Source organism: Heloderma suspectum, chromosome W (assembly GCF_057233095.1).
Source record: "Heloderma suspectum isolate Gila_16-S chromosome W, 16-S_ref, whole genome shotgun sequence".
In the NCBI taxonomy this organism is placed as follows: Eukaryota; Metazoa; Chordata; class Lepidosauria; order Squamata; family Helodermatidae; genus Heloderma; species Heloderma suspectum.
Genome location: NC_139475.1, coordinates 59556112 through 59578820, shown reverse-complemented (window position 1 = coordinate 59578820; position 22709 = coordinate 59556112).

Below are 22709 nucleotides of genomic sequence, written 5' to 3'. Positions count from 1 at the left end.
TGGTTATGGCTTCTGCCGCCGCCACACATGTGGGGAAGTAGGCAGGGATTCCTGGGTTGTTTCCCATTGCTGCTCGGAATGTTTGCTGTTGTTTGTTTTGCTGGTTGGTTTTTTAAACTTGTTTTCGAGTTGATCATGTTCATATTTTTATGTCATTGGCATAGGTTTACTTTTTCTTCCTTTAGTTGTGGGGTTTTCCTCTGCTCTACCAGTCCGGTCTGGGAGGGCAGGGTGGCTCCTCCCCCTGAAGAAGTGACAAATTCACTCTGTCTGCATGGTCCAGAGGGAGGTGCCAACCCAATGTGAAGGAATACCCTCTGTGGAGCTCTGAGAATAAAAATTCACGGTAAGAACATTTATGTTTTCTAGTATTGTAATGCCCTCGCACGAATCTGTGGTGCAGCCAGGCTTGGAATACTGTGTGCCACTCTGGTTGCCCCATCTCGAAATGCTAATTGTAGAGCTGGAAAAGGTAACTCAAACTATCTGGGAGTTAGAGGATCTTCCTTACGAGGTAAGTCAGCTACAACGTTTGGTGCTTATCAGTTTTGGAAGAAAAAAGTGACTAAGGGCATAATCCTACACATATTTGGACAGAAAAAAGTTCTCCAACTCCAAGCATTCCCCAGCCAGCATGGAACACTCTGGAAACTTGCCACTATGAGATTCAGCAACGGACCCTCACTCCGATGGCTTGAAAAAGGGGATCTACCACATTTATGGATGGGAGTTGGCCCATGAATGGCTGCTAGACAGGATGGCGATGTGGGAGCACCAGGTTCAGAGACAGTAGGTGGACGTGGGCATCTGGTTGGCCACTGTGGGACTCAGGCAGGAGACGATGAGATCTGTGTGATCCTGCACAAACTTTGTTGGTGAGTGCTCGTCTATCCCTTTCTCCTCCTCCTTCCAGGGAGGATTTAAGTGAAAACTACAAACTCGCAGCCACTCATTGGAGGAAAGGTTGCCCTGGACCTTTCCTCCAATGGGCAGCTGCTGGTTTGCATCGAAGAACTGAGGAATTATGAGGAGGTGGAGGCGGCAAGCAGGGACCCCATATGAAAGCGCACACAGGAAGTGGGGCATGCTGCTTCCTGACCCTCTGCAGCAGCAGGTCAATTATTTAGGCACCAGTGCAACTGGGGCCTGGTGCTGGGGTGTCCAGTTGTCCTACTTTACAAGGGCTGTTCTCTATTCCCCCCACCCCCCAAATTTTATTTTATTTTGAAATAAAGTTAATGGCAGTCCTCTATTTGAGTCCTCTGTCAGATGGGCTGCCCAGTCAAACTCTGGTTTAAAGTTGAAGAACCATAAGAAGAGTAGAGCAAAAGGCCCTAGAAGTTGTCTGTCAACAGTTACACCTGGGGGGTGTCTCCACGGTCAATTTACTGCAAGCTGGCTCCATTTCGAGGTTGTGCAGAGCGCATGATGTCCTGGACATCCCACAGCCACCCTGGAGCTTTTTGTGGAAAAGCCAGATTTCCTGAGACTGCTTAAAGTCTCTTTTTCTCAAGTTGTTGTCAGGATCTGCTCAGTCTGGGAAGCTCTGCAGCCCCACCTGGGGGCCAGACATAGACGGCAGCCTGGCTCACAGTATTTGCTGGATTAGGCCCTGGCCCTGCAGGTGCTCCCAGGTCCTGGAATGCAGACCAGCTGGGAGCCTCAGGGAGCCCTATGAAGGGCTTCCTCTTCCTCTCAAACCTTGCCACAGCAACATGAGTCATCGTGGTGGCAGCATCGTGGTCCGGCTGGTCATTCCTGATCTTTCCTACGCCTTGCCGGTTCTTGGCCCCTGCCTGCTCAGATGCTGCTTCTGCCTCTGGCCCTGTGGCCAACCTGCTGGCAACTGAGCACTGCCTGCTTGGATGCTGCTTCTGCCCCTGGCCCTGCTGCCAATCTCCTGGTTACTGACCCCTGCCAGCTTGGACCCTGCTTCTGCCCCCACTGCAAGCCTGTTGGTAACCAACCCCTGCCTGTTTGGACCTTGCTTAGAATCATAGACTAGTAGGGTTGGAAGGGGCCTACAAGGCCATCGAGTCCAACCCCCTGCTCAGTGCAGGAATCCAAGTCAGAGCATCCCTGACAGGTGGCTGTCCAGCCTCGTCTTGATGCCTCCAGTGTGGGAGAGCCCACTGCCTCCCTAGATAGTTGGTTCTGTTGCACAAAATGCTAGTTTCGCCCCTTGGAGGCTAGTCCAATTTGCCCCAAAGAGGAGAGTCAACTTCAGGCTGGGTCCAACTCGATTTTATTGTTTGCAAACAGTTCGACAAAGGAGCTCACGCTCAAAGCAGAGTCGACCCTGGGCGACCTCCGCGCTACAGTTTTATCACTTAGCTTGCATTCCTCAGCCAGCGTGTTACTTTGATTGGTTGCCAGCGGTTTGCCTGGCTGCCTTATCTTAGGGTTACTGTCCGCTCATTCCAGGCATGCGCAGCTCTTACAGTACTACGTGCTGCTTAAGACACACACAATGGCTTTTAGGTTACATTTTTACTACAATTCCCCCCTCAAAAGGCTTTTCTCAAATTTATACTCTCTTTGGTCCAGCGGTGGACTACGCACTTAAAGGCGCAAACTATTATCGCTGTGGCATGGACGGTTTTCTCTAAACAGCAAGTGAGGCCTGGGACGCCTTTGTTCTAGCTACTGGAATGTTGACAACAAAAACACTTTTTTTTTTTGAACTTTTGGAACTCAGTTTTGTTCCGTTCATCAGGAACCCTTGAAACGAGAGCACCCTCTTTCTGTAGAGCTACTTGAGTCCTTTCAGGGGTTCATTATTCCAACGGTGACCTTCAGGTGGGTCAGCTTCCGGTGTGACCCTCTCTGGTGCAGGTGATGCCTTTATTCAGTGTGATGAATCCACTTCTTTTCTTTGGCGACTTTCATAGCAATGGGAGTGGTGAGTAGGATCTGAAACAGACCCTTCCGCTCCTTGGTAGGTGGTTCATCTTTCTAGGACTGGATTAGCACCCAATCGCTGGGATTGAGATTATGCACTGGAGCATCTAAAGGCCAGGATTGGTGCGGTGTCGCAAACCTGTGAAAACAAAACAGACTGCAAAGCAGTAACATAATCTTGAATCTTAAAACTCTTACTTCTAAATTCACATTTAAGCTATCAGCCATAGGTAATATCCGAGGTGGGCGCTTATGGAACGTTTAAAAGGTGTCAATTTAATACTTCCCTTGGGGGCGCACCATACTCTAGTCAAGGTGATTGGCAAGGCCTGTGGCCTTTGAACTTAATCTTTAAACAAATTCTAGTGAGCATTGTCTTTAAGGTGGGGTTCATCTTCTCAACTTGACTCGTGGATTGAGGTTTCCAAGGGGGGTGTAGCTTCTAGTTAGTTTGTTATGCCTGGTGTTAGATAAAAAGTTCTTGCTTCTGGTTGAAAGAAAGGATGCCAGGCAGGCAGCAGTGGATCCAACACTATTTTATTGAAAGTTTTGCAAAATGGGTACAGAGCAGTCTGGACCCCGAGCTAAGCATGCATAAGTCTTTTTATACCTCCGCCCCCTATACATTTTTGCTAGTGATAAGATATTTTAACCGACTAAGCTACTAGCTGACACAGCAGAAGCATGACCTGCAGATGTACAATGAGATAATGTCGGCATGTTTATTTTTGTGATTATGCTTATGTGCCTGTCTCAACCATGTTTTACGACTCCCGTTTTTAACAAATGTACATTCCCACTGGACATGTGTCCGGTGGGCTCAATAATTATGACTAATAGCTCAAAGGTCTAGCAAAGAGCTGACAGCCAAAGAATAAGAGGACAGTCTTTTTCTAACAAGACCCTCCTTTAAGTCTTTACTCATGTCTTAAAGCATTTTAAAACGGGGTTTCTCTATCAGCACAATAAAGCAAGAGCATTTGTTTTGACAAAGCAGTTTCAATTAATCGCTGGGATAAGCCTCTGGCGCAGGGGATAATGCAACAACCAAATAATACTAAAACTCCTACCACCACTAGAAGCGAGATAAGGATTGAGGCTGCTAGGTGTTTCCATTTTCCAAACCATCTCTCTAACCAGGCGGTCACGGGGTTGTTAATCCCTGAATTCTCGGCTAATTCTTCGGACAAGGCGGTGAGGCCCCGCAAAGCCCTTGTTACCGTGCCGTCTGGGGCAGTGTTGTTAGGGATGAAGGTGCAACATTATCCACCTAGCATGACACAAACCCCTCCTTTTTCTGCTAACATCATATCAAGAACACGCCGATTTTCCCAGGCCATTTGGCTGGTGGCATCTAGCTGCTCAGCCAATCCTTTTACAGCATCTCGGGTATAGTTTATAAACCTCTGTTGATTATAATAAATGTAATTGATCCAATCTACATTTTTGTTAATGGTCACCCACCAAAACAGGGTAGATTCAAATCCTGCAGCAATTTGATTTCTTCCTTTGAACTCATCTGGCACTCCCCTTGGTACTCCTATGGAGTCAATGTATATTCAATCATCAAAAGGGGTTACTGATCGTTTCTGCCGGGGTTGGCTAGTCCTCTCTACTGGATGATATGCAATTGAAAAGGGGACTGCCAACTGAACTAACCCGCAAGCTCCGGACCAGTTGGAGGGCAACACCTCATACAACTCTAGACCCCCACAATACCACCAAAGATCAGCTCGTGGGATTGAAAGGGAATTATTCCTAAAGCGGGTGGAATTAACACACCTTATTTTACTCGTCAGGTTCCCTATGCGCCCCTCTGTGTCTGCAAGGTTTCGGTGTATGCATTCGGTATGGTTTCTTCTTTGCAACTCTAACTAGCATTACCAACACCAACCACAATACTTGCTTCATATTACAAGTTCTTTGTAATTCGAACCCGAGCTTTTCCCAGATGTTGTGACTTGTATATTACAGGCGATTGTGGCTCCTGGATGGCTTCTTCGCCTGTGTCCCTGGCAGCTTCCGGAGGGGTGCCAGGGAGCAAAGGACCGTTGCCCGTGTCCTCCTGTTCTTTCCGGGTGACAGGAGGAAGCAGGGGTCGTTTAAATGGCTTTATCCGGCTGCAATGTGTCCATTTGCTAGAACCTACAAGTTTTACACATGAGTGGCTGGTTGGCCCCACCAAATAGGGCCCTTCCCACCCTTCCTTTAAGGCTTCTTTATTCCACTTTTTCAGCAACACCTCGTCTCCCGTCTGGAAGAGGTGGATAGGTGCATCTGACGGCAATCTCTGGAACAGAATAAGCGCGTAGCTGGGAAAGAACAGACTGTAGAGAAGTCAACTGATCCCTTAGCATCTGATCACCCATCTCCCACTTGACTTCCTCCCTCCTTCCGCAGTGTACCCGAGGCGGGAACCCAAACATCAGCTCGAAGGGGGACAACTTTATGTCCTTTCTTGGCATCCTTCAAAGTTTTGTTAAAGCCATTGGCAGAGCCTCAACCCAAGTGAGATTTACCCCTTGTTGGAGTTTGGTTAAAGTCTCTTTGAGACTCCGATTGACTCTTTCAACTTGTCCACTTGCCTGGGGCCTCCAGGGGCAATGTAAGTGCCACTCTACTCCCAGAGCCTGTGCCAGCCCCCGTGTAATAACTGAGGTGAAGTGTGAGCCCTGATCGGACTCTATAACTTCAGGCAGGGAGAACCGGGGCACCACCTCCTGTAGCAACTTAACAACAACAGTTTTAGCTTGGCAGTGTCCGCATGGAAACGCCCCTACCCACCCTGTCATTTGACACACTATTACAAGCAAATACCTGTAACCCCTACATGGTGGCATTTCAGCAAAATCAATCTGCACCCTCTGGAAAGGATAGTAGGCCCATGGTTGCCCTCCTTTTGGTGGAGGGGGTGCCCTGGGAGGGTTGGTTTTCTGGCAAATTTCACAGGTTGCGGCTAGTCGGTGGGCGCGTACAGTTAAGCCAGGGGAAACAAACAGCCTCTTGCAATAGTCGATCATGGCTGATGCTCCAGGGTGTCCAAGAGAATGGTGGACTTGTTCTAGAACAACCCTCTGCAGGGTCTGTGGAAGAAACAGTCTTCCATCTGTCATCTGTATCCATCCGTCATCGCAGGGACTTATTCCGTGTTCTTGTGCCATCTGTAACTCAGCAGGGGAGTATGTGGGGCGCTCTTTTCTTTTGGGTAAAAGGAGAAATGTACTTTGGATTCCTTCTCTGGCTGCTCTTTTTGCGGCTTCATCTGCCTTCTGGTTTCCCCGTCTCCATTTTTCCTCTTTTTCTTTCCCATGGGCTCGGACGTGGACAATGGCCACTTGTGAGGGCAGCTGGAGGGCATCCAGAAGATCCACTATTAGGCCGCCATTAGCCACTGGAGATCCGTTTGCTGTAAGGAATCCCCTCTCTTTCCACAATTGCCCATGAGCGTGCACAACGGCGAAGGCGTTTTTGCTATTGGTATAAATATTTACTCGCTTTCCCTTGCTGGCTTGCAGGGCTCTTGTGAGGGCTATCAGTTCAGCGGATTGGGCGGAGAAATGAGGAGGCAGTCTTTCCTCATGCACACTCTCATCTAGGGTAACGACAGCCGCTCCTGTGTAGCGCCTTCCATCCAGCATATAGCTAGACCCATCTACAAACAGATCTTCGGCTCCCTCTATTGGTTCATCCTCAAGGTCTGGTCGGCCTTTGGTGTCTAGGTCCAGTACTTCAAGGCAGTCATGATCTGGGAGTCCCGATCCGTTTGTGCCCAGTAACGTTGGCAGTAGTGTGGCGATATTAAAGCTAGAGCAAGCCTTAAAAGTGAGGTTTTCGTTTGTTAGTAAACCTATTTCATATCGGGAATGCCGGGCCGGGTTGAGAAATTTGCTTCCTCCTCCTGATCCTAAAATTTGTGGCACCCCATGTGGCACCCAAACTTCAGTGGGTCCTCCCATCGTCATTTTCTCGGGCTCGGTGCAGATCAGAGCTGTTGCTGCCACTGCCCTCAAGCAACTTGGCCATCCTCGTGCTACAACATCTAGGACCTTGGAATAATAACCCACTGGTCTCCAAGAGGGCCCTTTTTGCTGGCAAAGCACTCCCGAAGCTATGCCCTTATTTTCATGCACATAAAGTCTAAATGGCCGGCTGGGATTTGGTATGGCCAGGGCGGGCGGTGACACAAGGGCAGCTTTAAGACTGAGGAAAGACTTATTCATTTCCTTAGTCCATTTCCATTTATCCAATCTATCTTTTTGCAGCGCCTCATACAGCGGCCGCGCTGTCTCTCCATAGTTTGCTATTCATAGTCGGCAGAATCCAGTCAACCCCAGGTAGGCCCTCAATTCGCGGGGGGACTTAGAGACAGGAGTGTCATGGATGACTTTGACTCTTTCTTGCCCTAGGCTCCGAGTCCCTTTAGTTAAGTGGTAGCCTAGGAATTTTACAGTTGGTTGGGCCAACTGTACTTTTTCCTTTGACACTTTATAACCCCCCCCCCCCCGCTAGATGGTTGAGGAGGGAAACCGTCCCACTTAGGCATGTATTCTTGGCCTTGGCTGAAATCAGGAGGTCGTCACAGTACTGGAGGAGATGCACCTCTAGGTGCTGCTGGACCCAGGGTTCGAGGTCCTTTTGGAGCTGCTGGCCAAAGACGACCAGTGAGAGATTGAGCCCCTGAGGGATTACTGTCCATGTTAATTGAACCTTTGACCCTCCCTCTAGGCTCTCCCATTCAAAGGCGAACAAAGGCCTTGAATCAGGGTGGAGGGGGATGCTGAAAAAGGCGTCTTTTAGGTCTATGACAGTGAACCAGGCGTGCTCTTCTGGAATTCCTACAAGGAGGGTGTGTGGGTTAGGGACCACAGGATGGGGGGCCTCGATCTGCTGATTAATGAGGCGGAGGTCTTGCACCAAACGATAGCCCTTGCCCCCCTTTTTGACACAGCAAGGATGGGCGTGTTATAGGGGGACATTATCTCGGTGAGCCGGCCTTTTTTTCGGAGCTTCGTTATTACTGGTTGTAGGCCCTCTTTCCCTTGGCGGGAAAGGGGATACTGTTTCACATGAACAGGCCTTGCTCCCTCCTTGAGGGGAATTTTGTATGGTGCTGCCGACTTGGCACGAGAGGCCCCTCCAATCCCGGCCCAAGCTAGAGGGTTGACTTTGTTTTCTATTAAACCCCAGTCCTCGCCGGCCTCTGAGGTGGGTTCTTCTGCAACCTTCAAAAGGGCCATTTGGTAGTTACTACTCTGTTGTTTAGAGAGCCGTACCTCCATCCTTCCGTCAGGGGTAAAAGCAATCTCAATTTGGAGTTTAGTCAATAAGTCCCTTCCTAGCAATGCCACCGGACAGGAGGGGGTACAGACAAATGTGTTTTCACAAATGTGTCTAGGTGTGTTTTCCCAACCTTGGTGAACAGGGGACGAGAGAAAGGCACTCGGGTTGCCCTTCCCTCGACCCCCATTATGGTGGTGAACCCCCCACTTCCTGTTGGGGGCTCGCTGAGGGGGAGGATGGACAGGGCGGCCCCTGTGTCTACAGGGGCTTTGTAGGAGCAGCCCCCAACCTTTATTTTGACCATGGGGTCCCGTCTTGCCTCAGAGATGGCTAAGAGGGGGCCGGGCCCCGGTCTGTCCTAGTCTCTTTCTTGTTCATACAGAACTCTCTCCGCTCCTTCCATATTCTCCTCTCTCTCTTTCTGCTTCAAAGCCTCACAATCACGCTTCCAGTGCCCCATTTTCTTACAGAAGGCACATTGATCTTTCCCCAGGGGAGATCCCTTCCTTCCCCCTTTCCCCACCTTCTTAGCTCCCCCTTTGTCAGGTCTAAGAACCGCAGCAAGGAGCTTTGCCTGCCTCTTGTCTTTTTCTTTTCCTTCTTCTTCTTCTCGCCTCTCATAAACCTTTTGAGCTACCTCAACTAAAACTCCTAGGTCAGCTGCCAACCCTCCTTCAACCTTTTGCAACTTCTTTCTGATGTCTTGGCAGCTATTTCCCACGAACTGAGTCATGAGGATCCTTAAATTATTTGGATCATTCAAGTCAATGTCAGTATATTTAGCGAAGGCTTCGCTCAGCCTCTGGAGGAACACGGCAGGAGGTTCGTTTTTGTCTTGCTTTAGAGTCAGGACTTTTTGCAAATTGGGGGCCCTTCTCGTGGCTTGCTTCATGCCTGCTAAAATGAGCTGAAAATAGTCAGCATGTAAGCGTCTATGTGCCGCTGTGGCCACCCCCCAATCGGGTCGCCCTGTGGGCAGAACCTCTGCCATCTCCTCTTCAGTTGCCTGGGGATTTTCCTCCCTATACTTGGCTCATGCCCCCGCAAGGATGGTTGGCTTTTGACTGAGGAAGCAGGTGTTTAACAGCATTTGTGTATCATCCCATGTGGGGTTGTGAGTGAGCCTCACATTCTCCATCAGAGACAGGAGTGGCCCGGGATCTTCTTCAAAGGAGGGGTTAAATTGTTTCCAATTATACAAATCAGATGTCGTGAATGGGACATAGACAAACATTGTCCCTTGAGGATGTTGGGCGGTAGGGTCAGGGACTTCTCTGATGGGGATGGTGAACTTCACCGGTGGTTGGGGGTCCTTTCGCAGGTTATAATTAGGTCCCCCTTTTGCTTCTCTTTGTAAGACCTCCAATCTTTCCTCCAGGGAATGCAGGCGATCTTGGAGAATGTCCCAGCGTTCAACTAGGGGGATGGGGTCCTCTGGTACTATTTCGTGAGAGGGGTCCTCCTCGGGGGCATCTAGCCACCGAGCGGGCCCCTCAGGAGAAGGTGGTGGTTGCAACGGGCGTGGTCGCCCTGGGACAGCTGTCCCGTAGGGAGGAGGAATCAATGGGTCCTCCGGTGCCGTGGCCATGACCCTAGGTGGTCCCTCTTTTGGTGGTTTCCTTTTGACCACCATGGGAAGCGCCAGGGACATGCATTCAACAACCCACGGAGCGGGTCTGCTGCCAAGGGGCACACAAGTTGCCCATGAATCAATATAAGGGAACTGGTCCCAACTTCCCCTCTGTGTTACTGTTATTCGCACATCAGATACCAAGGTTGGGTCAAAAGACCCCTCGGGTGGCCATTTGGGCTCTAATATTGGCCATTCCCAGGTGCAAAAAAGGACAAGGCGATCCTTTGTCATCTTAGTTCCATAATCCTGCTTAAAATGTGACCAATGGTGCAAACAACACTCCAAGGGCGTATGGGACTTCTCTGCAGGCTTGGACTGGGACCCGCCCATGACGGTGGGAATTTCAATCAACAATTCTTGCGCTTTGCCCTCCTCTGACCCAGCCCGTCGCCGGGGTAGGGAAATGCAGATCGGGGCTCCTCACTCGCTTCGCCCGTAGGCGTCTCACACAGTCACAAACACACCACCGTCCCGCGTTTATCCCCTAATGTAAGCTGTTTCACTTACCCCAGAAGCCTCTTCTGTCCCGCCCGCAGCTGCGCCCAGCTGCTTATTGATCCTCTGCCGGTGCCTAAAAGGAGTGATCACGTCTCCCTCTTCCTCTGGCGTTGGTCCCCAAGCGCCTTCGCCGCTGCCGTCGTGAGGAGAAGGCGGTGTAAACAACCGCCTGTGGCCACTTCTCCTCCGCGGCCCTTCGGTTCAGCGCAAAACACGCCCTGAAGCAGGATCCGAGTCACGGCACCAAATTGTTAGATAAAAAGTCCTTGCTTCTGGTTGAAAGAAAGGATGCCAGGCAGGCAGCAGTGGATCCAACACTATTTTATTGAATGTTTTGCAAAACGGGTACAGAGCAGTCTGGACCCCGAGCTAAGCAAGCATAAGTCTTTTTATACCTCTGCCCCCTATACATTTTTGCTAGTGATAAGATATTTTAACCAACTAAGCTACTAGCTGACACAGCAGAAGCATGACCTGCAGATGTACAATGAGATAATGTTGGCATGTTTATTTTTGTGATTATGCTTATGTGCCTGTCTTAACCATGTTTTACGACTTCCCTTTTTAACAAATGTACATTCCCACTGGACATGTGTCCGGTGGGCTCAATTATGACTAATAGCTCAAAGGTCTAGCAAAGAGCTGACAGCCAAAGAATAAGAGGACAGGCTTTTTCTAACACTGGGCTACTACTTGCATCACTTGTCCAACAAAATGGGGCCCCTGATTTGATTCACTCTCTTTAGGTAACAAGAGCCTAGGGATTACTTTTTAACAGGATCTTGGCTACTGTCTGTGCGGTGCAGTCAATTGGTTTTATCATTACTAGCAGGTACCGATAGCCATGAGTCCGGGGCAACTCTGAAAAGTCAATTTGAAATCTCTGAAAAGGATAGTAAGCGCATGGGCGACTTCTCATTTGAGCTGGGGCTCAAACATCTTTGAATCATTTTTGAGGCACAAAGGGCAGTCAGCCACTGTTCTCAGGTCTTGGTCCAACCTGGAGGAGGTGCTATCTGCCTCGGGCGCACCCAAAATCAGGGTGTTAAAGGGGGATGATCCCTTTATTAGCTAACCATAATTTTTGAACTTCTCAATGAGCAGCTTCAAGCCTGCACCTGTGGCTTTTTTCAGAGGATACTGCCTTACGCACACAGGGCTCTCCCTTTTTAAAGAAGATTTTAACTGGTGTTATGCATTTGCTCGGGCAGGAGTTCTGTCTGCCCACACACATGGATCAACATTCTCTAAAATCTCAGTCCCTTTGGCCTCTGACACAATCTCGATAGCTTGAAGGGCCATTCAATAATTTGAGCCCTGCATTGCTGGCAGCTGTGTACTACAATCTGATTATCACGGAAGAAGATTTTAGCTTGCAGTTCTGTTAACAAGTCCCGCTCCAAGAGGGCAACCAGGTATGCAGATGAAACTACAAAGGCATGTTCCAGTATGTTATTTCCAGTCTTCATGAGGAGGGGCTTACACACGGGCAATTTAGTTTTTTTTTTCTTTAATTCCTTTTACAGTTACATGCTTTCCACTTTCTCTCACCGGGGGGGGGGCTTCACAGGGATCATAGAAAATGTGGCTCCAGTATCTACTAGGGCCTCACAGTCCTTGCCACCAACCCTTACTTTTACCTTGGGATTCTCCCGAGCGTTTGTTCGTAGGGTGGTGGCCCTTCAGCTAGACTCCCCACAGCCCCGGAGGACCCTGCCCGCGTTTGGCAGCCTTCAGGGTGAGTTTCTTTTCTCTTCTCTTTCAACTCTGGAAAAACTTTTTTAGTGTCTCTTCTCTTGACAATACGCACATTTATTGAGCGCCAGTCAGCCCTCTCCTTTTCTGCCCCCCCCCCCTCTGGTCGCTTCTGTGCTCTCCAGCCGCGGTTTATATCTCCGCCCAGGGTGGCTGCCAGCATTGCCTTTTCCTTTTTTCAGGAATGGCACTCTTTTCATGTGCTCTCATGTGCACCATAGCTCTAAAAACTTCATGATCTGGGGTCTGATAAGGCTAAAGCAGGCGGTGATATTAAGTCTTGCTTCAATTTAAGAAAAGCCTTTTTTATTTTAATTGTCCACTTCTAGTGGGTAATATTTTTGTTAAAGCTTCATACGGGGGCTTCACCTTTTTTTATGGCTACTATAGCCTCCCTCTTGTAACAGGCACACTTATCTTTTGGCTTGCCTGTTCCGCAGATCATGTTTCAAATTCTCTGTGCCATGCACCAGTTTTAACTCTTTGTCTTCTCTGCAAGTTAGGCTGTTTGCCATTGCTTCGACAGAGACTCGCTTGCTTAGATCTTCTTACTAATCTCAACGACACACATTTGGGATAAGCTTTCTTTTTTCTTTAAGCCTTTTTGTCTGCTACTTTCTTCTGCCTTCTTTTATACCTTTTTCATATCATTAAAATCTAACACCATGACTGGAAAACATTTGTTTTGCATCGTAGGGCATGGTGGAGCAGATCTAACAATTGTACTGCTCCTCTGACTGCATGGTCAGGGCCCATCAAGATCAAGGGAAGGGCATTCTCATACATGCAAAGAGTTCCAAGCCACCATTTTTGCATCGGCAACTCCACACTGCATGAGTTTTGGCAGAGTGTCAGGTTTGCCTCTGAGCAAATGGAACGTCAGAACAGTTCAGATTTTGAGAAAGAGCTGGAACACATGGGGCAGGAACTTTCTTAGGCTTCAGAAACACAGCTGGGCTTAGAAGTATCACGGGAGAGTGGGGGACTCTCTCTCTCTCACCTCTTAAGTTAAGAGAATTTGCTGCCCCCCTTTTTAAAGGGAAACTAACTTTCGTAGTTTCTCTTTGAACTTTTTGAAGGCTGTTTCCTTTGTAGTCTGTGAATCTCTAAGCAATTTGTATCTGTATGCTTCATTAGGGTAAATGAAATCAAAGCCTTGGAAATCATAGAATTATAGAATAGTAGGGTTGGAAGGGGCTTACAAGGCCATCGAGTCCAACCCCCTGCTCACTGCAGGAATCCAAGTCAGAGCATCCCTGACAGATGGCTGTCCAGCCTCGTCTTGAACGCCTCCAGTGTGGGAGAGCCCACCACCTCCCTAGGTAATGGGTTCCATTGTCGTATTGCTCTAACAGTTAGGACGTTTCTCCTGATGTTCAGCTGGAATCCAGCTTCCTGTCACTTGAGCCTATTATTCCGTGTCCTGCACTCTGGGATGATCGAGAAGAGATCCTGGCCTTCCTGTCTGGGACAACCTTTCAAGTACTAGGCTTGAAGCCGCTCACTGAGAAGTTCAAAAGTTATGGTTAGCTAATACAGGGATCATCCCCCTTTAACACCCCGATTTTGGGTGCGCCCGAGGCAGATAGCACCTCCTTCAGGTTAGACCAAGACCTGAGAGCAGTGGCTGACTGCCCTTTGTGCCTCAAAAATGATTCAAAGATGTTTGAGCCCCCAGCTCAAATGAGAAGTCGCCCATGCGCTTACTATCCTTTTCAGAGATTTCAAATTGACTTTTCAGAGTTGCCCCAGACTCATGGCTATCGGTACCTGCTAGCAATGATAAAACCAATTGACCGCACCTTAAAGACAATGCTCGCTAGAATTTGTTTAAAAATTAAATTGAAAGGCCACAGGCCTTGCCAATCACCTTGACTCGAGTATGGTGCACCCCCAAGGGAAGTATTAAATTGACACCTTTTAAACATTCCATAAGTGCCCACCTCGGGCACTTAAATGTGAATTTAGAAATAGCTTAAATGTGAATTTAGAAATAAAAGTTTTAAGATTCAAGGTTATGTTACTGCTTTGCAGTCTGTTTTGTTTTCACAGGTTTGCGACACCGCACCAATCCTGGCCTTTAGATGCTCCAGTGCATAATCTCAATCCCAGCGATTGGGTGCTAATCCAGTCCTAGAAAGATGAACCACCTACCAAGAAGCAGAAGGGTCTGTTTCAGATCCTACTTACCACTCCCATTGCTATGAAAGTCGCCAAAGAAAAGAAGTGGATTCATCACACTGAATAAAGGCATCACCTGCACCAGAGAGGGTCACACCGGAAGCTGACCCACCTGAAGGTCACCGTTGGAATAATGAACCCCTGAAAGGACTCAAGTAGCTCTACAGAAAGAGGGTGCTCTCGTCTCAAGGGCTCCTGATGAACGGAACAAAACTGAGTTCCAAAAGTTCAAAAAAAAAAGTGTTTTTGTTGTCAACATTCTAATAGCTAGAACAAGGGCGTCCCAGGCCTCACTTGCTGTTTAGAGAAAACCGTCAATGCCACAGCGATAATAGTTTGCGCCTCTAAGTGCGCAGTCCACCGCTGGACCAAAGAGAGTATACATTTGAGAAAAGCCTTTTGAGGGGGGAATTGTAGTAAAAATGTAACCTAAAAGCCATTGTATGTGTCTTAAGCAGCACGTAGTATTGTAAGAGCTGCGCATGCCTGGAATGAGCAGACAGTAACCCTAGATAAGGCAGCCAGGCAAACCGCTGGCAACCAATCAAAGTGACAGGCTGGCTGAAGAATGCAAGCTGAGGTGATAAAACTGTAGCGCAGGGGTTGTCAAGGGTCGACTCTGCTTTTGAGCGTGAGCTCTTCTGTTGAACTGTTTGCAAACAATAAAATCGAGTTGGACCCAGCCTGAAGTTGACTCTCCTCTTTGGGGCAAATTGGACTAGCCTCCAGGGGGCGAAACTAGCATTTTGTGCATCATGGGGAAGGTGTAACTGTGGCAGAACCCAGAGTCAGAGAGACCACGGAGTGAAGGAAAAAGAGATTCTGTATTTAACTCGCGGGCTTAAGGCTGGAATCATTTCCAAAGAGCCAGAAGCCCCGAAATACATCAGCACATTGTTTTTATAGACATTGTGACACATATGAAACGGCTCCTCCTCCCCCTCCCGCGTGGGGTTGCAGTCCTCAACATTTCTCCTCCTAGCACCATTGTTTATAATACAAGAACTGGGTTATAGGGTAGCCATGATAAGGAGAGAACAGAAGAGAACAGCAGAGAACAAGATATACAATTCTATGACCTTAGCCTTTGTTGACAAGATAAGAAATTTCTGTGTCTCGTCAGCTTACAAACAAATATTTTAGAGAGCAAGAGCTCAGCAAGAACATGAAGCATGAGACTGCATGAGGCTACTTAGTCTGACCCCCGATATGGCTGCTACATAACCTTACACCTCTTCTAGATTCCTCCAGAGATAAGAACAGAGCAGTGCTGCTCAGCTTTCCAGCTGTGATGCTTTTCTTGTTTTTTTGCAAATCTCACTCTTTTGTCAGGTCCTCACAGACACCTTCCAGCCTCTCTCCTTGCTAAGGCTAAACCAGCCGCGGCGAAGGGGGGTTAGGCAAGTCCCCCTTGGCTCTGCTCTGAGCAGGCTGACAGAGAGAAGCTCACACAGACCCTGATATTTTAAGAACTTGCTCTGTCTTTGTTTTGTGATTTTGCCACAGTCTTTAAGATGTCAAACAAATCTCTTTCTTCAGAAGTTGCAACTTTTTCAACTGCTTTTGCTTCTTCTAACAAACTTGGATACGGTGGCAGACAAACTGTCTCTGGAGGGCCCCCTCTCTCCCCCAACAACCTCTCCTCCCAACCTAACAGACCGAATCAGACCGGGGGAAGCTCAGGGCACCTTGGGCAGGGTCTCCCAGTCTTCAAGCTCCTGCCGTGGGGCTTGAATCAAGGAGAACAGGGGCTTTGGGCTTCACCTCAGAGCGTACCATCATGACTTTACAATATTGAACTTTATATTCAACCTTTTCTCGCCTTCAGTGGATTTTGGTCGGCACTTATCCAAATGCTGATAACCTCACTTTCCCTGAGGCAAATTTATCTCTCACTACTTGATTCAGACACCACCCGGGGTCTCTTGCCTCTGCGGTCTTTTGCCAGTAACACATTTACACATTTACACTTCCGTAACTAAGGGGGATTCTTTCCGCACCAATTCAACTAACAATCAATATAGGCAAATTGATCCCATTGCCCATTATTTACAGCAATAACGTGCACTTTTCTAATTGTGGCCTCATTAAAGGAGCCGATATCTGGCCAGTTGACTCCAAATGACGGCCATTCCAATTGACAGAGTGTAACCAGCTTGCCTTTCGACAACTTAGTGCCATAATTATCTTTGACTTTGCTAAAGTTCTTTAGCATGCATCCCAAGGGAGTGGCAGAGCTTTCTAAACGGGAGCTACCTGATCCCATTGTGCCTACCTCTATTTGAAACCATACACGGAGCCTGACAAACCACCGACGCTTACACAGAGTCTGACAAACCTCAGACGCTCCGAAGGCAACTCAAACAGACAGACAGAAGGGAAATCAAATACTTACTCTGCCCAGCACCCTAGTGCTGTCTCTTCAGACCCGTTCAGCCTGGTTGACTCAATCAATGGAGTCCACGCCTTTAACCTCCTGGGTGTCCCGACCCCCGTTCTCTGGTGCCGTGGCAGACCTCAAAGGCGGTCTGGCGCGCCCCACAGGCACCTTCACCGGTTCTGTCGTTTGACCCCAGGGTGGTCCAAGGGACTCCTACCAGCTCGCCAGATTGTTGCACAAAATGCTAGTGTCGCCCCCTGGAGGCTAGTCCAATTTGCCCCAAAGAGGAGAGTCAACTTCAGGCTGGGTCCACCTCGATTTTGTTTGCAAACAGTTCGACAGAGGAGCTCACGCTCAAAAGCACAGTCGACCCTGGGCAACCCCCGCGCTACAGTTTTATCACTTAGCTTGCATTCCTCAGCCAGCGTGTCACTTTGATTGGTTGCTAGCAGTTTGCTTGGCAACCTTATCTTAGTGTTACTGTCCGCTCATTCCAGGCATGCGCAGCTCTTACAGTTCTACGTGCTGCTTAAGACACATACAATGGCTTTTAGGTTACATTTTTACTACAGTTCCGTTGTCGTATTGCTCTAACAGTCAGGAAGTTTTTCCTGATGTTCAGCCGGAATCTGGCTTCCTGTCACTTGAGCCCATGATTCTGTGTCCTCCACTCTGGGATGATCAAGAAGAGGTCCTGGCCTTCCTCTCTCTGACAACCTCTCCAGTACTTGAAGAGTGCTATCATATCTCCCCTCGGTCTTTTCTTCTCCAGGCTAAACATGCCCAGTTCTTTCAGTCTCTCTTCATAGGGCTTTGTTTCCAGTCCCCTGATCATCTTTGTTGCCCTCCTCTGAACCCTCTCCAGCTTGTCTGCATCCTCCTTAAAGTGTGGCGCCCAGAACTGGACACAGTACTCCAGATGAGGCCTAACCAGTGCTGAGTAGAGGGGAACTAGTACTTCCCGGGATTTGGAGGCGATGCTTCTATTAATGCAGCCCAAAAGAGCATTTGCCTGTTCTGCAGCCACATCACATTGTTGGCTCATATTCAGCTTGTGATTGACAACAATTCCAAGATCCTTCTCACTTGTAGTATTGCTGAGCCACGTATCCCCCATCTTGTAACTGTGCATTTGGTTTCCTTTTCCAAGGTGCAGAACTTGGGATCGATCCCTATTAAATGTCATTCTGTTGTTTTCTGCCCAGCGCTCCAGCCTATCCAGATCACTTTGAATTTTGTTTCTGTCTTCCAAAGTATTAGCTATCCCTCCCAATTTTGTGTCATCTGCAAATTTGATCAGCATTCCCTGCACCTCCTCCTCCAAGTCATTAATAAAAATATGGAAGAGCACTGGGCCCAGGACTGAGCCCTGCGGTACCCCGCTCGTGACCTCTCCCCAGTTGGAGAAGATCCCATTGATAAGCACTCTTTGAGTCCGATTCTGTAGCCAACTGTGGATCCACCGGATCGTTGCTTCATCTTGCCCAGTTTGAGCTAGTTTGCTCATCAGGATATCATGGGGCATTTTGTCGAAAGCTTTGCTGAAGTCGAGGTATATGATGTCTATAGCATTCCCACGGTCTACAAGGGAGGTTACTTGATCAAAACATGAGATCAGATTTGTCTGGCAGGATTTGTTCTTGACAAATCCCTGTTGGCATAGAGTAATCACTGCATTGTTGTCAAGGTGCTTCCAGATGGATTGCTTGATCATCTGCTCCAGAATTTTCCCAGGGATTGCTGTCAGACTGACTGCTCTGTAGTTCCCAGCTTCCTCCTTTTTACCCTTTTTGTAGATAGGGACAACGTTAGCCCTCCTCCAGTCATCTGGCACTTCCCCCGTCCTCCATGATTTCTCAAAGAGTATAGACAGCGGTTCTGAGAGTTCTTCTGCCAGTTCCTTTATGACTCTAGGATGCAGTTCATCTGGCCCTGCAGATTTGAACTCATGCAAGGTAATTAGGTGTTCCTTGACCATATGCCTATCGATCTCAAGCTGCAATCCTGCCCCTTCAGCCTGTACTTCGCCTTTGCCAGGGAGGTCATAGACCCTCTTTTGGGAGAAGACTGAGCCAAAGTAGGAATTGAGCACCTCTGCTTTTTCTTTGTCATTTGTTATCATTTTGCCATCCTTACTTAATAGCTGAACCACCATTTCTTTCCTCTGTCTTTGACTATGCACATAGCTGAAGAAAGCCTTTTTGTTGCTTTTAGCATCCCTCACTAACCTCAGCTCATTCTCAGCTTTAGCCTTCCTGATGCCATCCCTGCAATTCTGTGTGACCTGCCTGTACTCTTCCTTTGTTGCTTGGCCTTCTCTCCACTTCCTATATGTGTCGTTTTTTTGTTTTCAGGTCATCTCTAAGCTTTTTGTGAAGCCACATTGGCTTCTTCCGTTGTCTTCCGCCTTTTTTTCTTGTTGGAGTTGTTTATACTTTTGCCTTGAGAATTTACTTTTTTTAAAAGCTCCCACCCATCTTGGCCTCCTTTTCTCGTTAGAGCGGCTTGCCATGGGACCTTCCTGATCGTTGTTCTGAGTTTATTGAAGTCCGCTTTCCTAAAATCCAGGGTGCGCGTTTGGCTACACTTGGCTCTTGCTTCCCTTAGAACCAAGAACTCAAGTACAACATGGTCGCTTTTCCCCCAGAGTTCCTGTAACTGCTACTTTACCCACTAAGTCATCTCTCTTGGTTAGGATCAAGTCAAGGATAGCTGATCCTCTAGTTCCTTCCTCTACTTTCTGTAGGAGGAAGTTATCCGCCACACAAGTCAGGAATTTCCTGGAGGGGCCATGTTTTGCAGAATTTGTCTCCCAACAAATATCGGGGAAATTGGAGTCCCCCTTTACTACTACATCCTGCTTCCTTGAAACATTGGCTACTTGCTTTTCAAAAGTGTCATCCTCGTATTCTTCTTGGTTGGGTGGCCGGTAGTAGACTCCGACCACCAGGTTCCTTTTCTTCTTTTCTCCATTTTATCCTTTGCTCTCGATGGGGCTACCAAGCTCCTCCCCCTGTATTTCTGTGCAGAGATATGTATATTTCACCCCACCTCCCTTTCTGTTCCTCCTGTTCTTTTTGAACAAGTTATATCCTTCAATTGCTGTATTCCAGTCATGAGAGTCATCCCACCAAGTCTCAGTCACACCTCTCAAGTCATAATTTCCCTCCTGTATTAACAGTTCAAGTTCGTTCTGTTTGTTTCCCATACTCTGGGCATTAGTATATAGACAGTGAAGACCATGTGCTTCATGGTCTGGCTTTCTTCCTACATGTTTGTGAAGACTGTTATTAGGCACTCCTAGGGCTGTTCTCTCCGTTGCGGTGCATCATGAGCCTTCGTCCATTGTTACCCCCAACTTTATGTCTCCCTTCCCCGTAGCATTCAGTTTAAAGCCCTCCTGATGAAGTTCTTCATGCTGTGGCCAAACACATTCTTCCCAGCCCTTGTGAGGTGCAACCTGTCCCTTGCCAGCAGTCTATCTTCCAGGTAGTATAGCCCGTGGTCCCAGAATCCAAATCTCTCACGCCGGCACCATCTTCGTAGCCAGTCATTCACCTGGAGTATTTTTCTTTCCCGTTCTCTCCCTCTTCTAACTACTGGAAGGATGGATGAGAAAACTATCTGGGCCCCAAGTCCCTGAGTTTCCTTCCCAAAGCTTCAAAGTCTGACGTGATTTCTTTGTAGCTCCACTTGGCGGTATCATTTGTTCCCACATGGATGAGAAGAAAGGGATACCTGTCAGTGGGCTTTATGAGTGCAGGCAACCTTTCAGTCATGTCTCTAATCTGTCCTCCCAGGAGACAACATATCTGGCGAGTCCACGGGTCTTCGCAACATACTTGGGTCTCGATCCCACGCAGGAAGGAGTCTCCCACTACTACCACTCTTCTCTTCTTGTTGTTGTAGGCCTGAGTTTCATCGCCTCTGTTTGACTGACCTTTAGCCTCTTGCTCACTCTCATGCAGGTTCCCCTGATTCTTCCTCTGCAGGCCGTCCTCCAGTCTCGCCCTCAAGTACTTGGAATCGGTTCCACAGCTCCACTGCTTCCACTGGTGCAGAGTGGCATCTAGTTCTTCTTCTCCTGTCACCCTTTTCCAAGGAGTATCCTCTACTCCATTTTTCTTCACCTCAGCATTTCCCACAGCCTCATCTTGCTGTTGCTCTTCAAGCTTCTGGTCTTCCCTTTGCTGCTGTAGTTCCCCCATTCTGTCCAAGAACTCTTCCTGTTCTCTTATTCCCCGGAGGGTTGACAGTCGCCGCTCCAGTCCTCTTCCTTTCTCTTCCAGCAGCGTGATCAACTTGCACTTGTTGCAGGTGTAGGCCATGTTGTTCCCAGGCAAGAAAACAAACATTGCACACACCTTGCAGGTCACCACCACTGGAGAGTCTTGTCCTTCCATTGCCTCTTTCCTTTTCTGCCTCTGGATCTGCTGGCAACCTGCTGGTAACCGACTCCTGCATGTTTGGATGCTGCTTCTGCCTCTGGCCCTGCCTGCTTGGACTCTGCTTCTGCCTCTGTCCTGGTTCAAGCCTGCTGGTAACCGACCCCTGCCTGTTTGGACCTTGCTTCTGCCTCTGGACCTGCTGGCAACCTACCCCTGCCTGCTTGGGCTCTGCTTCTCCCTCTGGCCAGGTGCCAACCTGCTGGTAACTGACCCCTGCCAGTTTAGACTCTGCTTCTGCCTCTGGCCCTGCCACACCTTGTTTGGGTCTGACCCTTGCCCAGGTAACATATGGTCACCTCCATCCCTCCTGGTTCTGGTGTTCTCACCCAGGACACCTGCCGCCCACAACCCGGGCCTGACAGTCGGCTTCTGTGCAGCGTATATGTTATGTGCCCCAACCCCTGCCTTTACCTTGGGTATGCTAGCCTTGCCCAGGAGTGTGCCTTTCACTGTGTTTCCCCTCCCTGTGTTTCCAAGCACAAACCAATTAGTGTCTACTCAGAAGTAACTCCCTTTGTGGTCAATGTGGATTGTCCCCTGAATGTGCACTTCAGAATTTATAGAGATTCCCCTCAATTGAAATAGCACATTTCAAACCAATAATTCCCTAAAGGCTATAAAGCGCTATCTCAAAGCTGCGATTCTCTGTTGTTTGGTTTATTGCCTTTCGGAAGTAACTCAAGTCTGAGCTGTGTCAGGTTAGAAAGGGGGCTGGTTTCCCATCTCTGTCTTTCCCAGCATAAACATATGTTTGTCTACTCAGAAGTAACTCCCATTGTGGTCAGGGAGGCTTGTTCCTGAAATGCGCACTCCAGAAGTTACTGAGATTCCCGTGCATTGAAATAATGCATGTAGTAGTGTTAATGTCAAAGCTGTGTGTCCTTGATGTTTGCTTCCTTGCTTTTTGGAAGTAATTAATTTGCAGCTTCGATTGTTTGCAGCATTGGGAGCTTCAGCAGAAAAGAAAAAGGGGATTATAAAGGGGGCTGGTTGGAGCCAACAGTGCTTCAAATATTCAGTGGGTTAACTCTTCTAAAGGCTGTGAAGTGCTATGTTGAAGTTGCTTTCTCAGCTTTAAGGGAGTAATTAATGCAAAGCATTGAAGCTTCAATCATTTGCAGCATCAGGAGCTTCAGGGGAGAAAGAAGGCTGCACCTGTGCTTCTTTAATGTTTGCTTCAGTAATTAATGTGAAGCTTTGATTGTTCGCAGCTTTGTCAGCTGTAAGGAAGGATGGGGGAAGCCTCTTGCATTGGGGGTGGGGGGAAGCCTCTCGCATTGGTTGATCAGCCCTTGCTTGTCGATGTTCACTCCAATCCCCCCACCCCACCTGGAAATATGTTCCTGTGAAGGGACTTAGAATGGTGAGGTGCACTCATTCATGGAGCCCCGCGCAGACCAAAGCTGGCTCCTTGAAAAATCTGGGTAAGCCACCATTGGCTTCTTCTTCCATTGTTGTGGAGACACCCCACCCCACCCCCTGGACAGCAGCCTGAGCAGGCACAGAGCTCACATGGTCCCCGCCTTCCCCCCTAGGGAGAGATGCGTTGTATTTCTATTTAAATTCTATTTTTTCTCAGTTTGCATTTATACAAATGCATATGCTTGCTGGTAAAACAACGAGGCCTGTTCTA